This window comes from Chaetura pelagica, unplaced genomic scaffold (genome assembly GCF_000747805.2).
Source record: "Chaetura pelagica isolate M959 unplaced genomic scaffold, ChaPel_1.0 scaffold963, whole genome shotgun sequence".
Taxonomy (NCBI): Eukaryota; Metazoa; Chordata; class Aves; order Apodiformes; family Apodidae; genus Chaetura; species Chaetura pelagica.
Window position 1 is genome coordinate 823,802 of NW_009952705.1, and position 11,781 is coordinate 835,582.

The following is an 11,781-nucleotide window of genomic DNA, read 5'->3' on the forward strand; positions in this document are numbered from 1 at the left end:
GACGGAGCAGGAAGGGTCCTGGTGGCCCCTGAACAGGGGCACGTTCTCAGCCCGCAGCGAGGGGCACCCCAAGCTCCTCAGGGCTCAGCTGCTTCCCAAGTCCCCTCCATCCCTCCCAGCTGGTCCCCAAACCTTCTCCATCCATCTCTTCCAGCTGGTCCCCCCAGCCCTGCTGGGACTCACCTGCTGGCTCCGCGGGCTGGCAGGGGCTCAGTCTGGGGCACTCGGGCTCCCTCCTGCTTTTAAGGGCTCTGCCACGGGGGCCCCACCCCGGGGCGGCTCCCACTGCCCGCAGAGCCCCAGGCACCCCCAGGAGCACGTGTGACAGACACACACACAGATATGCACATGTGGTATTGCAGGGGGGGTGTCATACATACATAAATACATACATACATACATACATGTGCCTGGAGACTCTCTGAGCCACTTGGTTGCCCACGGCTGCACAGACACGTCGATGGGTTCAGCTCTTGCTGAGCAGCTGCATTTCATACATGCATATACATAGAGAGCACTGCATGTACGTGTGTGTGTACAGACATATAGATCTGTGTATCCCTCCATATACACACATACATGCTTAGACTGCACACACATGCATAGATTGAGATACATCCATATATATATATATATATATATAAAACATACATACATGTATCACAGAATCACGGCATGTCAGGGGTTGGAAGGGCCCTCTGGAGGGAGGGAAGGAAGGAAGGAAGGAAGGAAGGAAGGAAGGAAGGAAGGAAGGAAGGAAGGAAGGAAGGAAGGAAGGAAGGAGAAATAAATAGATAGATCGATTAGATAGATAGATAGACACAGACAGACAGATAGATAGATAGACAGACAGACTGATAGACAGATAGACACAGACAGAAAAGCAGACAGACAGATAGATAGACATAGATAGACAGACAGATAGACAGAAGAGAGATTTATTGATAGACAGACAGATGGACAGACACATAGATAATAGATTTATCAATAGACAGACAGATTTATAGATAGATGAGGGGGGTGCTTGTGTGAGAGAGAGAGAGTGTACACACACACACACACACACAGCCATGCACATCTACACACACAGATTTCCAGGCACCTCTACAGATACATCTACACTTATGTATGTTTATATATATTTACATACGGACAGATATAAAAATAAAACCTGGTAGCAGCAGCTCAGGGTGCTTGACCTCGGCTGCCTGTGGGGATATAGAAAAGTGCAGCTGTGGATAGACCTGCCAATGACCACCCCACCCAACACACACAGCTCTGCCACATACATTTGTACACAAATACATAGCTGGAAATAGGTACATATGGAGACCTATGGATCCATACAGATACATCCAGATATTTGTGTCAATGTATATCCAGATGTACAGACCAGCCTAATGAGACAGATGCAGCTGTGCATCTAAATGCAGACCTGGGCAGAGCTGGAACTGTGTGTGTGTGTGCGCGTGCATGCGTGCATGCATGCGTGTGTGTGTGTGTGTGTGTGTGTGTAGCTACAGCCAGATATAACTGAAGGGCGGGTTATAGATATAGATGGAGTTGACGGCCACATATATAGAGCTGCATGCATGTGCATGTGTGTGTGTGTGTGTGCATATCTAGAGCAACTGGCAATGATTATGTGCATGTGTATATAAATGTGCACCTATGTGTGTATGAGTACCCACACAAAGAGATAAAACAATGTATCAACGGAGAAATATAATTACATAATTGCATCTATATCTCTATCTTATACACACACACACACACACACACACTAAAACCACACCTGTCTGCTGCTTATACTGGTGTGTGCACTCACTCACACACTCTTTTTCTGTCCCTCTGAACATAAAAATGCATATAAGATGATCTACGTTCATACAAACTACTGGATTTAGCTATAAATGTAGTGAGAGAGAGAGAGAGTGAGCGTGTGCACGCGTGCACATAACCATGTGCTCCTGTACATCTTCATCTGGATGGTGACACTACAGAGCATATATCTTGGGTAAAAACCACTCAGGAATCAATTGCTGTAACTACATCTCTCTCCCTCTCTCTTTATCATATCTCTCTATCTCTCTATCTCTCTATCTCTCTCTCTCTATCTATCTATCTATCTATCTATCTATCTATCTATCTAATCTATCTATCCAGGGATATAAAAAGACAGCTATAAAAACTGACAGCAAGATATGAGGGGAAGAGGGGGGTGGGGGGTGTTGTGTGTGTCTGTGTATGTTTGTGTCTATGTGGATGGAGGATCCAAGGGCCAACAGGTCCCAGCAGTGTATTTGTCTCTACAAACACCCAGCAGCTTTCTGGATACCTACATGCACACCAGCATAGAGAGATATACAGAAATATAAGGGGCATTTGGTTGGCCTTAACAGTACGATATACTGTACACAGTCTAACAATGCACACACACACCTTTTATGTATGTATAATTATATTTTATGTATGTGTAATTACATTTTTATATACGTGTAATTATATTTTATAATAGTCTATGTATGCTGAGAAATTATATGCTTTGTCATATAATAAACAGCAACTATATAGTATATAATGTATCATAAAATAAAAATATAGCTAATATCTGTAATACCTGTAATTGTAATGGGTGCTATAGCACAGCTTATACATCTATCTAAACACATATGGTCATATGAATACCTATGGTTACAGACACGTGCACACAGCTGTGTCTGTATGGGGTGATTCAGTGTGTGTGTATGTGTGTGCATGTACACACGTGGAGAACATATAGGGCAACTTGTGAGCACACACGTCTGTCACTGTGTGTGTGTGTATAGAACATACAGGGCAACTTGTGAGCACACATCTGTCACTCTGTGTGTATGTATCTATACATGTGTAGAACATACAGGGCAACTTGTGAGCACTGTCTGTACATGTCACCCCCCAGGCTCAGGAAGGCCCAGGTCCCCTGCCTCACCATAACCCCCCTTCTTCCTTCAGCATCAATAATTCCTCTTGCCCATTTAGCCTCATCTTGGTGTATTTTAGAGACCATTTGTCTCCCTTGGTCAATAAAACACACGTAAGGGCCTGGCCGGGGCGGCAGGGATCGATGCTGCTGCTCCTCAGGCAGCCCAGGGGCCGGCGGCAGCAGCGCCCGCGGAACCATCGATCGCTCGCTCCGCCGAGCAGTTGGCACAAGGAACAAACAAATTGTTTTGCAATTTCTGCCTTTTAATGGCTCAATCTGGGCCAAATGAGCCGTCAGGGTGATGGGGACACGGTGGCCACTTCCTCCAGCGCCTTGACGCAGGTTTGGTCCCTTCTCCTGGCCTGGCCACGGGCTGCAGGACAGGCCTGGAAACCCGGCCAGGCCAGGCTTGCACCCCCTGGCACCCCTGGCCCTGCTGGAGGCACCAGGGCAGGCAGGGCAGCCTTCTCAGAGCAGATCATGCTGTGCTGCAGGCACTCACACCCCAGGCAGGTGCTGGCCTCACGCTGCCTGCTGCTGCCTGCGCTCCCTGCTGCTGCCTGCACTCCCTGCACTCCCTGCCCGGAGCAGGCTCAGCACCACCTGCCACCTCTGCATTCACAGGCACTTCCCGTAATTGCAGCAATTCTGTTCCACGAGCAAAGTCTCCCAGGAAAGGAAGGAAATGGCAGCGAAATGAAGAAGTGCAGCATCGTGGTGTGTGGCATGGGTGGGAAGTTGGACTGCACAGACCCCTGAGCTGCCCAAACACCAGCAGCTGCCCCGCAGCTCCGGGGGAAGTGGGAGCCCCACAGACCCAGCCCGGCCCTCCCGGGATGGGACAGGGCACCGGGGGGGACACACACTCCTGGCCTTGTGCACTTCCTTAGATTGAGCACCTTTGATGGTGCCGGTTGGAAGGGCAGACCCAGCACTGCTCCAGCAGGGCATGTTCCACCCCAGGTGCCTTCACTCATGTTGGGGGGCTTGGGCACTGGGAGGCCCCTCAGCCCACACCAGGCCCTGGGAAGGGCCTGGACATGGGGACAGAGGCCTCAGTGCCACTGCTGTGTGTCTCCGTTGGAAGCAGAAGAGCCACTGGTGCCAGGGGCTTCCTGGAACACAGCAGGGATGGGAGTGACTCAAGCCGCCCACCTGCAGGCTGCTCCCTCCAGCTGAGGCCTTTGTCTTCCCCTTCCCACAGGGGCCATGGGGCAGAGGGAGGCTCCCCCAGGCCCCCAAAGCACTGGAGCCCCTCGTGCCACTGCTGTGTGTCTCCGTTGGAAGCAGAAGAGCCACTGGTGTCAGGGGCTTCCTGGAACACAGCAGGGATGGGAGTGACTCAAGCCGCCCACCTGCAGGCTGCTCCCTCCAGCTGAGGCCTTTGTCTTCCCCTTCCCACAGGGGCCATGGGGCAGAGGGAGGCTCCCCCAGGCCCCCAAAGCACTGGAGCCCCTCTCACTGCTTACCAGAAAGCAACTGGAACCACCCTGAAAATGCTTCTCAAAGCCATTTTTATTTAAATAAAACTTTAAATACATTACACAAAATGTTAAAAATGAAACAAAACCCCCCGTTACCCCCCAGGGCCCCAGCAGCTGTTGCTAGTGCCACTGCAGCTAGTGACAGCTCCTTAGGTTATTCCAGAATCCATCCCTTGTCACAAGTCTAACCCAGCTCCTCAGGCTCCACCTGCCCAGTGTCCCGTGGGGGCCACACTGATCTCTGTTACTCTCCTCATTCACACCAAGCATCCCCACATCCCCAGGCCCCCAGGAGCCAGCAGTGCCCTGTGGGACAGCACCACCTCCCCAGGCCTGGGCACGGGCACGCTGGAGCCCCCGTCCCTGGGGAGGGAAGAGCAGCTGGACTGAGAAGCCATCTGGGCAGTCTCTGGACTGACAGGCTGAGTCCCTCGGCTTAACTTCGAACATCTGTTGACTTTTGGCTTCAGACTGGACCATGCCAAAGGCCCGAGTTACCTCTGTGAAATGAGGGACAGCCAGACGGGGTAGCATGGGGCTCGTGTCAGTTTATTACATCACAGAATTACACTAGTCCAGACTGAGCAGTGGACCCGAGATCATTACATTACACAAACCGGCTGGTTTTAAACTTATGACAAGGGACAGATGGGAATTTCATGGTAAGGAAATCTTCTTGCATAAAGCTTCAGTGACCCACAGGCACTTAAAACCCATGGACTTTCAGCTGGTCGTCTTTAGCCAGTCCAATCTGCAAGAAAGAAAAGGCAGCCTGCAGCAGCCCGAGGCCCCACACCCCCACCAGGCCCTGCTCCCCCTGAGGCACAGAGTGAAGATTAGGCCACAACTGCAAATCCAGGCTGGATGACATGTGCCTCAAGCAAGAATTTCAAGAACAGACAGAGCTTCCTCCCTTAGCCTGCTCTGCTAATGTTACAAACATCACAACCCGCTTGGTTATTAAAACGGAGACTTAACATTCCCCCAGCACACGCAGCAGTGCACACAACTCCTACCTCCACGAGGAACTGGCAAATGTTCTTGCGCTGGTCACCCTGCAGCTGAATCACTTCTCCATATTCGGGGTGTTCAATTACAGTACCATTGCAGGCAAATTTCTACAACAAAGAGAACAGCCTGCTTAGCACGATACCAACCGCAAACGCCCCCCGCAGGTGCTGCCGCAGCATGAAAGCAGATATATTTTGGTTTGCCCTTCTGGAAAGCCACTGTGACACCTTTTTTAGAATGCTCACATTAGCACCTTGTATCTACTCAGAGTAAATGATGTCAAGGTTTTTGCTGCACTTCACACAATCTTCCCCTCCACCTCAGGTCTCCTAAAAAATTGGAATTTATGTTTGCAAAAGACGAAGTCAAAGCACAACTCGTGCAGGTGCAGGTTTGCAGTTTCCCCACTGAGTGCAGCAGGGCAGGTTTGCTTCATTTCTAAAGCCTAGCTCAGGTTCTTCTGCCTGCAATCATCTCCCATCACCTAGGAGCCCCATATCTGCTTTATTATTAGACATCAATCATGAAATTTCTCTTAAGATTTTCTCTTCATCCTTCTCCTCCACTGTCTAACCTCTTCTTTGAACCCAGACTGCTGGGTTCTGCCTTCTAGCTCTTTTCCTGACAAAAGCTGATCCCAAATGAATCCCTCAGGGTAGACAGAGTGAAGGAGAAGCAGGTCCTGCAGGTGAAGAGTCTTGCTCCAGGAGATGTGTGAAGCTGGGAGGGCAGCTGCTGGACACCATCTCCTCTCTTCCACTTTCTTGTGCCCTTGCAGTGAAGCATTTTCTCCTGGTGAAGGGAAACACAACCGGGCAATCTTCACATGCAAAAAACCCAAGTTGGGGCTCATTTGTTGCCTCTGCAGATTGGGAGTTCTCTTGCTTATCTCTGCTCTCATCCTATTTATTGACACTTTGAATTTGGGCTGTCCTGCAGCCTATGGTGAGTGGACAGAAAGTTGCTCCTCCTTACGTCCGGGTAGCCCCATCGCTTGGCTTGAATGATTCACCAGCCCTGTGCAAAACACTTAACAAGGCACTTTCACAGTCCTTACTCTTCTTTACTGTGAGCTACATTAAAGAAAGCTCAGCAAAATTGCTGGACCTCCTCTTGGTTTTTTCCCCATCAGAGCCTGATGAAAAACTAATGCCCTGCTGCAAAATCCAAAGTCAGAATTAAGTCTCATGCCTCCATGGGTGGGTCTTTCCAGCCGGGCCTGGCACAGCCCGGTTTCCCAGCCCAGCGCTGCTCTGTGGCTGGGAAGGCTCCGAGCGCAGGGCCTGCCCGTGCCAGCACAGCAGCCACACAGCAGAACTGCACATGCGGACAGAAATCCTGATTTCCAAGGCTGTCAGGGAGGTGCTCTGAGAACACCGAGGTGCTGCAGAGAGAGTGTTCTTGAGAGCCTGGGGGCTCCTGGGTGCCAGCGGGAAAAGCTTGAGGCATCGCCCAAATCTGCTTGGAAAGGAAGGTCTTTTTCTCTGTAAACATGTGAAATGAGACCCCTTGCACCTCCTGCAGTGCAGCTCGGTCAGTCAGACCGCGGCAAACTCAGCTGCCCTCACAGGGTGACCCGGTCCCTCGTCACTGCCTGTGGCTCAGCACGAGGCAGGGCTGCTGGCAGATCAACATCCCATCCAGCTCCAAGATGTGCTACGTGTTCTAAAAATGCACTGAAACCCCAGATAGGATGAATACTGAATCTGCTACACAATTAATGGGGTCAAAAGCCATATAGATCCAGACGGAGTGTAAACTCTCCTTTGGGAACTAGGGCTGCACATGGAGCCCCCAGGGAGACGTGGGCCTATGGAATTGCAGCTGCTGGGCTGTGGATCGTTCATCCCACAGTTTATCACCTGCTTTTAGATCTCCTGGGGCCTCAGCTCCTGCCTGTGTAGGTGTTCCCACCCTGCTTCCAAAACCATCTCTGAAATACTCTGTATTTGTGACAGATTATTGGCTTCTGGGTGTGCTGCCATCTGTGGGTCCTGGCAGCCATTACATGGTTTGGATGTTGCATCATTCTTGAGGGTTCCATTTAAGATAAAGGCAAATTGTTTATCTTGCACTATGTAGAAGGAATAATTTTCATTGCTGGATTTCAGTGTCTCTCTGGTGTTTCTGAAGCATCTGTCACTGTTGCCTGTCCGTATGTGACAACTCAGCTGGAGAACTGGCTTAAATTTTCATTAAAATGTGAATTTGCTCCATGACCATCATGAACAAGCAGATGGCTCTTCTCTCCCCTCTTATTCCGATCAGATTTTCCTTCTCTCCCAGAAAAGGAGCCATCTCTCAGCCACATGGTGCTGTATCCCACAGCAGAGCAGCAATTACACATTTCTGCTGCATCTTTCTGCTGGAGGCAGCTGAAGGCCCTCACTCCAGCACAGGGATGTGTGTCAGGCTGGGCCAGGATGCCCCATGGAGCCCATTTATCAGCGTCGCTGCAGATTCCCGGGGTCCATAGGATACGTTGGGGTCTTTGTCCCCACCACGGGACCCCCAGGGCCTTTGGTAGAATTCCAAGAGAGGAAAGTGTGTGTCAGACATGGCGCTGGTGACGGGCTGAGCGGGGAAACCCTAACATCCATTTTTCGTCCTTCAGAGCAGGATTCAGAGCAGGGACCTGCAGCTCCGGCTGAGCCCCCTGCACCCCCCTCACCTCTGCCCACCTTGGTGCTCGGTCCCGCCCTGCTCCTGCCCGAGGAGCTGCTTCCTCCCGGGCTCCCCACGAGGTGGCAATGCTGGTCTCCTTTGCGAGATGCAATGCTGGTCTCCTTTGCGAGATGCAATGCTGGTCTCCTTTGCGAGATGCAATGCTGGTCTCCTTTTCCTGCCCAGTGCCGGGAAATAACCCCATCCCTCCGTCTCCCCCCGCCCCGCCGGGCGCTGCTCCGTGCACAGAAGCCCCGGTGCGCGGGGCCGTGGAGGTGCCTGGGTTTGCTGTGGGGTCAGCAGGAGCAGGGAGGGCTCGGGGCAGATTGTCCTCTGACACCCATGTTATTGTCCCCTCAGTCACTTGGCTCTGCAGTCTTGCTTTGGGCTGGGGGTGGCTTCTGGAAACCATCATGTCCAGTGAGGGGCACACAGGGACCACGAGGGTCCTCATGATGAGGACACACACGGACAGTGTGGGCAGGGGCTGCCCAGCCCCCTGCTCCTGCAGCCCCCAGTGTGGGGAGAAACGCTCCCACCAGCACCCGTGTGCGTGTGGCACAACAGGCCCCGTGGGCAGGGGCCTGGGGGGTGTCCAGCTGCTCACGGGTGCTCTTGGGTGGGTGATGAGCCCTGGGGTACTGCAAGTCTCTCCCTTTTGAGCTCAGCCCTTTTGCCCTGTGCTCTGAGCTGGAGGGTCTTGGTGCCCCTCTGATACACCTGGGAAGTGTAGCAGAAAGGAAGGAATCATCCCAGCTTTGGCTTTGCAGCATCTCCTGCAGCTCAGAAATGCCTTCCGGGTTGGGATGTTCCTGGAAACCAGCTCTTCCCTGACATCCTTCCTGCAGCCTCGGTGTGACTGCACAGACTTGGATTCAGGATGAGCTGGATTTTTGATGTACAGTGTTTGATCCCATTAATCAGTGAAGGCTGCACCAGCAGACGTTCACCCCGGTGATTAACCTGCTCCTGGAAAGAGCAGAGGCCCGGGCAGGGTGAGCAGCTGTCACAGGGCCAGAGGCAGGCAGGGAATCCCAGACTATTTGCTCAAGTACCATATTTATTTACACAGCTGTTCTGGCAATTCACATCCCAGTTTGCAAACCCTGGAAATGGTCACTTGATGAGCCTGTGAGCTGATCTCTGCTCACCCACTGCCAGGGCCATGGCCTGTCCAGTGCTCCCTATGGTCCCCGTCCTGGAGCAGCATCCCCTGTGACCCACAGTGAGGGCTCTGTGGGCACGTCCCCTCTCCTGTCCAACCCAGTGACCCCCACTCACCAGCTTGGCTCCCAGTGCATTACAATTAATGCTTTCTCATGGTGTTTACCCACCCCTACACCCTCCCCCTGCCCCTCTCCCCCTTCCCCTGGCAGGACCCTTCCTCCCCTCTGCTCAGCCTTTGCCTTTCCCAGCCCTGCTGTGAAACCTCTGCTCTCCGCGAGGTGCCAGGAGAGGTCTGAGCACCAGGGCTCAGCCCAGCCAAGCTGGCAAGCAGGCACAAGCCTCTGCTCACAGCCCAGCCCTGCTCACAGCCCAGCCCTGCTCACAGTCCTGCTCACAGCCCAGCTCTGCTCACAGCCCTGCTCAGTCCCTCCCTGCCTGCCTCATGTCGTGCCCTCTGGGGACCCCCAGCAGGATGGGGGGCTGCAGCTTGAGCTGTTCCATCCCTCTGGCTGTGAGCCATCCCAGCCCTGCATGCCTGTGCAGGGGTGCTGGGGCTTGTCCAGGGGCTGGGGGATCCCCTGGGACTCCCACAGAGGAGTGCTGAACCCTCTCTGGCAGCCCTGGCTGGTTCCTCTGTCTTTCCCACAGGGCCAGGCGTGTCCTGCACCCACAGGGATTCAGGCCCCCATGCACACACTGCTCAGAGCTCACATGGCAGGGAAGGCATAAAATGAACTGTGTTGGGGTAACCAGGGCCTGGACAGCCCCAGCTCTCACCTGGGGACTTGGCATCAGCCTGGAATGCAAACCTGACAGGAGAGCAGGGACTGAAGGGCCTGGGAAGGGTGGGAGCAGCCCCTGGCCAGTGCCGTGCCTGCCCCCCTGCCCAGCTCTCCTGCCCTGGCTGAGCCCCGGGCTGCAGGAGGTGGCACTGAAGCAGAGTCCTGCTCCAGGCCAGGCTGTTCTGGGAGCACCCCAGATGGGGAGCAAGTCCAGAGGGTTTTCTGCAGCGGAGGGGCCCAAAGCAGGCAGCAAGGGCAGATGGAGGAGCCAGCACAGGTTTTGCATCCAGTCCCTCGGGTTGGAAGGGAGCACAGGGCTGACTCAGAGCCCCGGCACCGCCTGTTTGCACACGCCAGCAAACCTGCTCTTGCCAGGCACGTCCTGCTTCCCTGCAGGGTCTCACAGTTGGGCCACGCAGGCTCCAGGAGCCATGGGAAGGGGCAAAGGCTCCAGGCTCAGCTCCCACTGGCTCCTTTGCCAGGACGCAGCTGGGCCGGCCTGTGTGGCAGCCAAACATCCCGGGACACGGGGCGTCCAGCCGGGGGTGAATTCATCTCCTGCTGCTTCTGCCCTGCTCAGCTCCAGCCCTGCTGCCCTCCTTCCACTGGGTTGGGGACATGTGGCAGCCTTGCCTTGCTGCCCCCCCTACTCATCTCTTCCCCCTCCACTCTGGTTGTGCCAGGCAGCTTCACCCAAGACCCGAGGGAGCTCCCTGCTCTTTGCCAGGGAGAGAATTTGGGCCACAGGGAGACCCTGGGAAGAGCCTTTGTCAGAGGACTCGTGATGGGCTGTGATGGGCTTGCCCGGCTCCTGGCATGCAGGAGCTCACCACAAGCAGCAGCACAAGCATGGGGCACTTTTCTCCTGTGTTGGGTGCCTGGGTATGGCAATATCCCAAATGCACTGGGAAGCAAGACCCTCCTCCCAGGTGCCCCCACACACGTGCCTGCCCTGCTGACGCACAGCAGGGACCAAAGTAGAGTGCCCTGTTATGGCACAGGAAGGGCAGAGGGGAAGAGCCTTGCTGTGCCCCATGTGTCTGAGGGGCTCCAAGGCCCAGGAGAAGAGCAGCCCCTTCTCTCCCCAGAGCATTGCTGCCTGCTTTGCCCTGCCCCTCACATCACAGTCTGGAATGGGGGTTACTCTCCTGCTCCTGCCCAGGGAGGAACCAGCCCTGCTGTGCAACCAGCCCAGCTTCCAAAGAGCTCAGGCATTGTATCCTGCCCCTGGGTGACAAGGAGAGGACATGGGGATGAATCCACCTCTCACTGACCCAGGGGTAAAGGGACAGGAGACTTTTGGGGTAACAGCAGCAGAAATGGTGAGCACAGGGCTGTCCTCACTCTGCTGACTCGAGCAGAAAGGGCAGGTCAGGCCAAACACCTTGGTCAGCATCTGCCTTTCTCCAGTTCGTATTTCACTTAGCAGGCAAAACCCGGGAGGGTGTGAGCACGTCCCCGCACCTCCAGCCTCAGCCCAGCCCCTTCCCTGCCCCACGGCCGGGAACACTCATCCCTGCCTACGCACAGCAACTCCCCGAGGGCCAAACACGGGCAGCCGGCCAGAGCTCCCCCCGCACGGGCAGAGCCCAGCCTGCCCAGCCCCGCGCCCAGCGCTGCCAGATTTGCCTCTTACAAAACACTTGGCCCTGGCACCCGCCGGGCCCAGCCAAGGCAGGAGCTGCAGCAGGGCCAGCCACGCTCTGGG

The 11,781-nt window shown here is 54.3% G+C and overlaps 1 long non-coding RNA gene across 1 annotated transcript; it reads right to left on the bottom strand.

Moving 5' to 3' along the window:
- Window positions 1–4,978: 4,978 nt before the first annotated feature.
- On the bottom strand, window positions 4,979–5,571 carry LOC104385666. The gene is made up of 2 exons (XR_719857.1): window positions 5,466–5,571; window positions 4,979–5,200 (listed from the first exon to the last, which is right to left on the bottom strand). It is a non-coding gene; the product is annotated as an uncharacterized LOC104385666 (long non-coding RNA).
- Window positions 5,572–11,781: the final 6,210 nt, after the last annotated feature.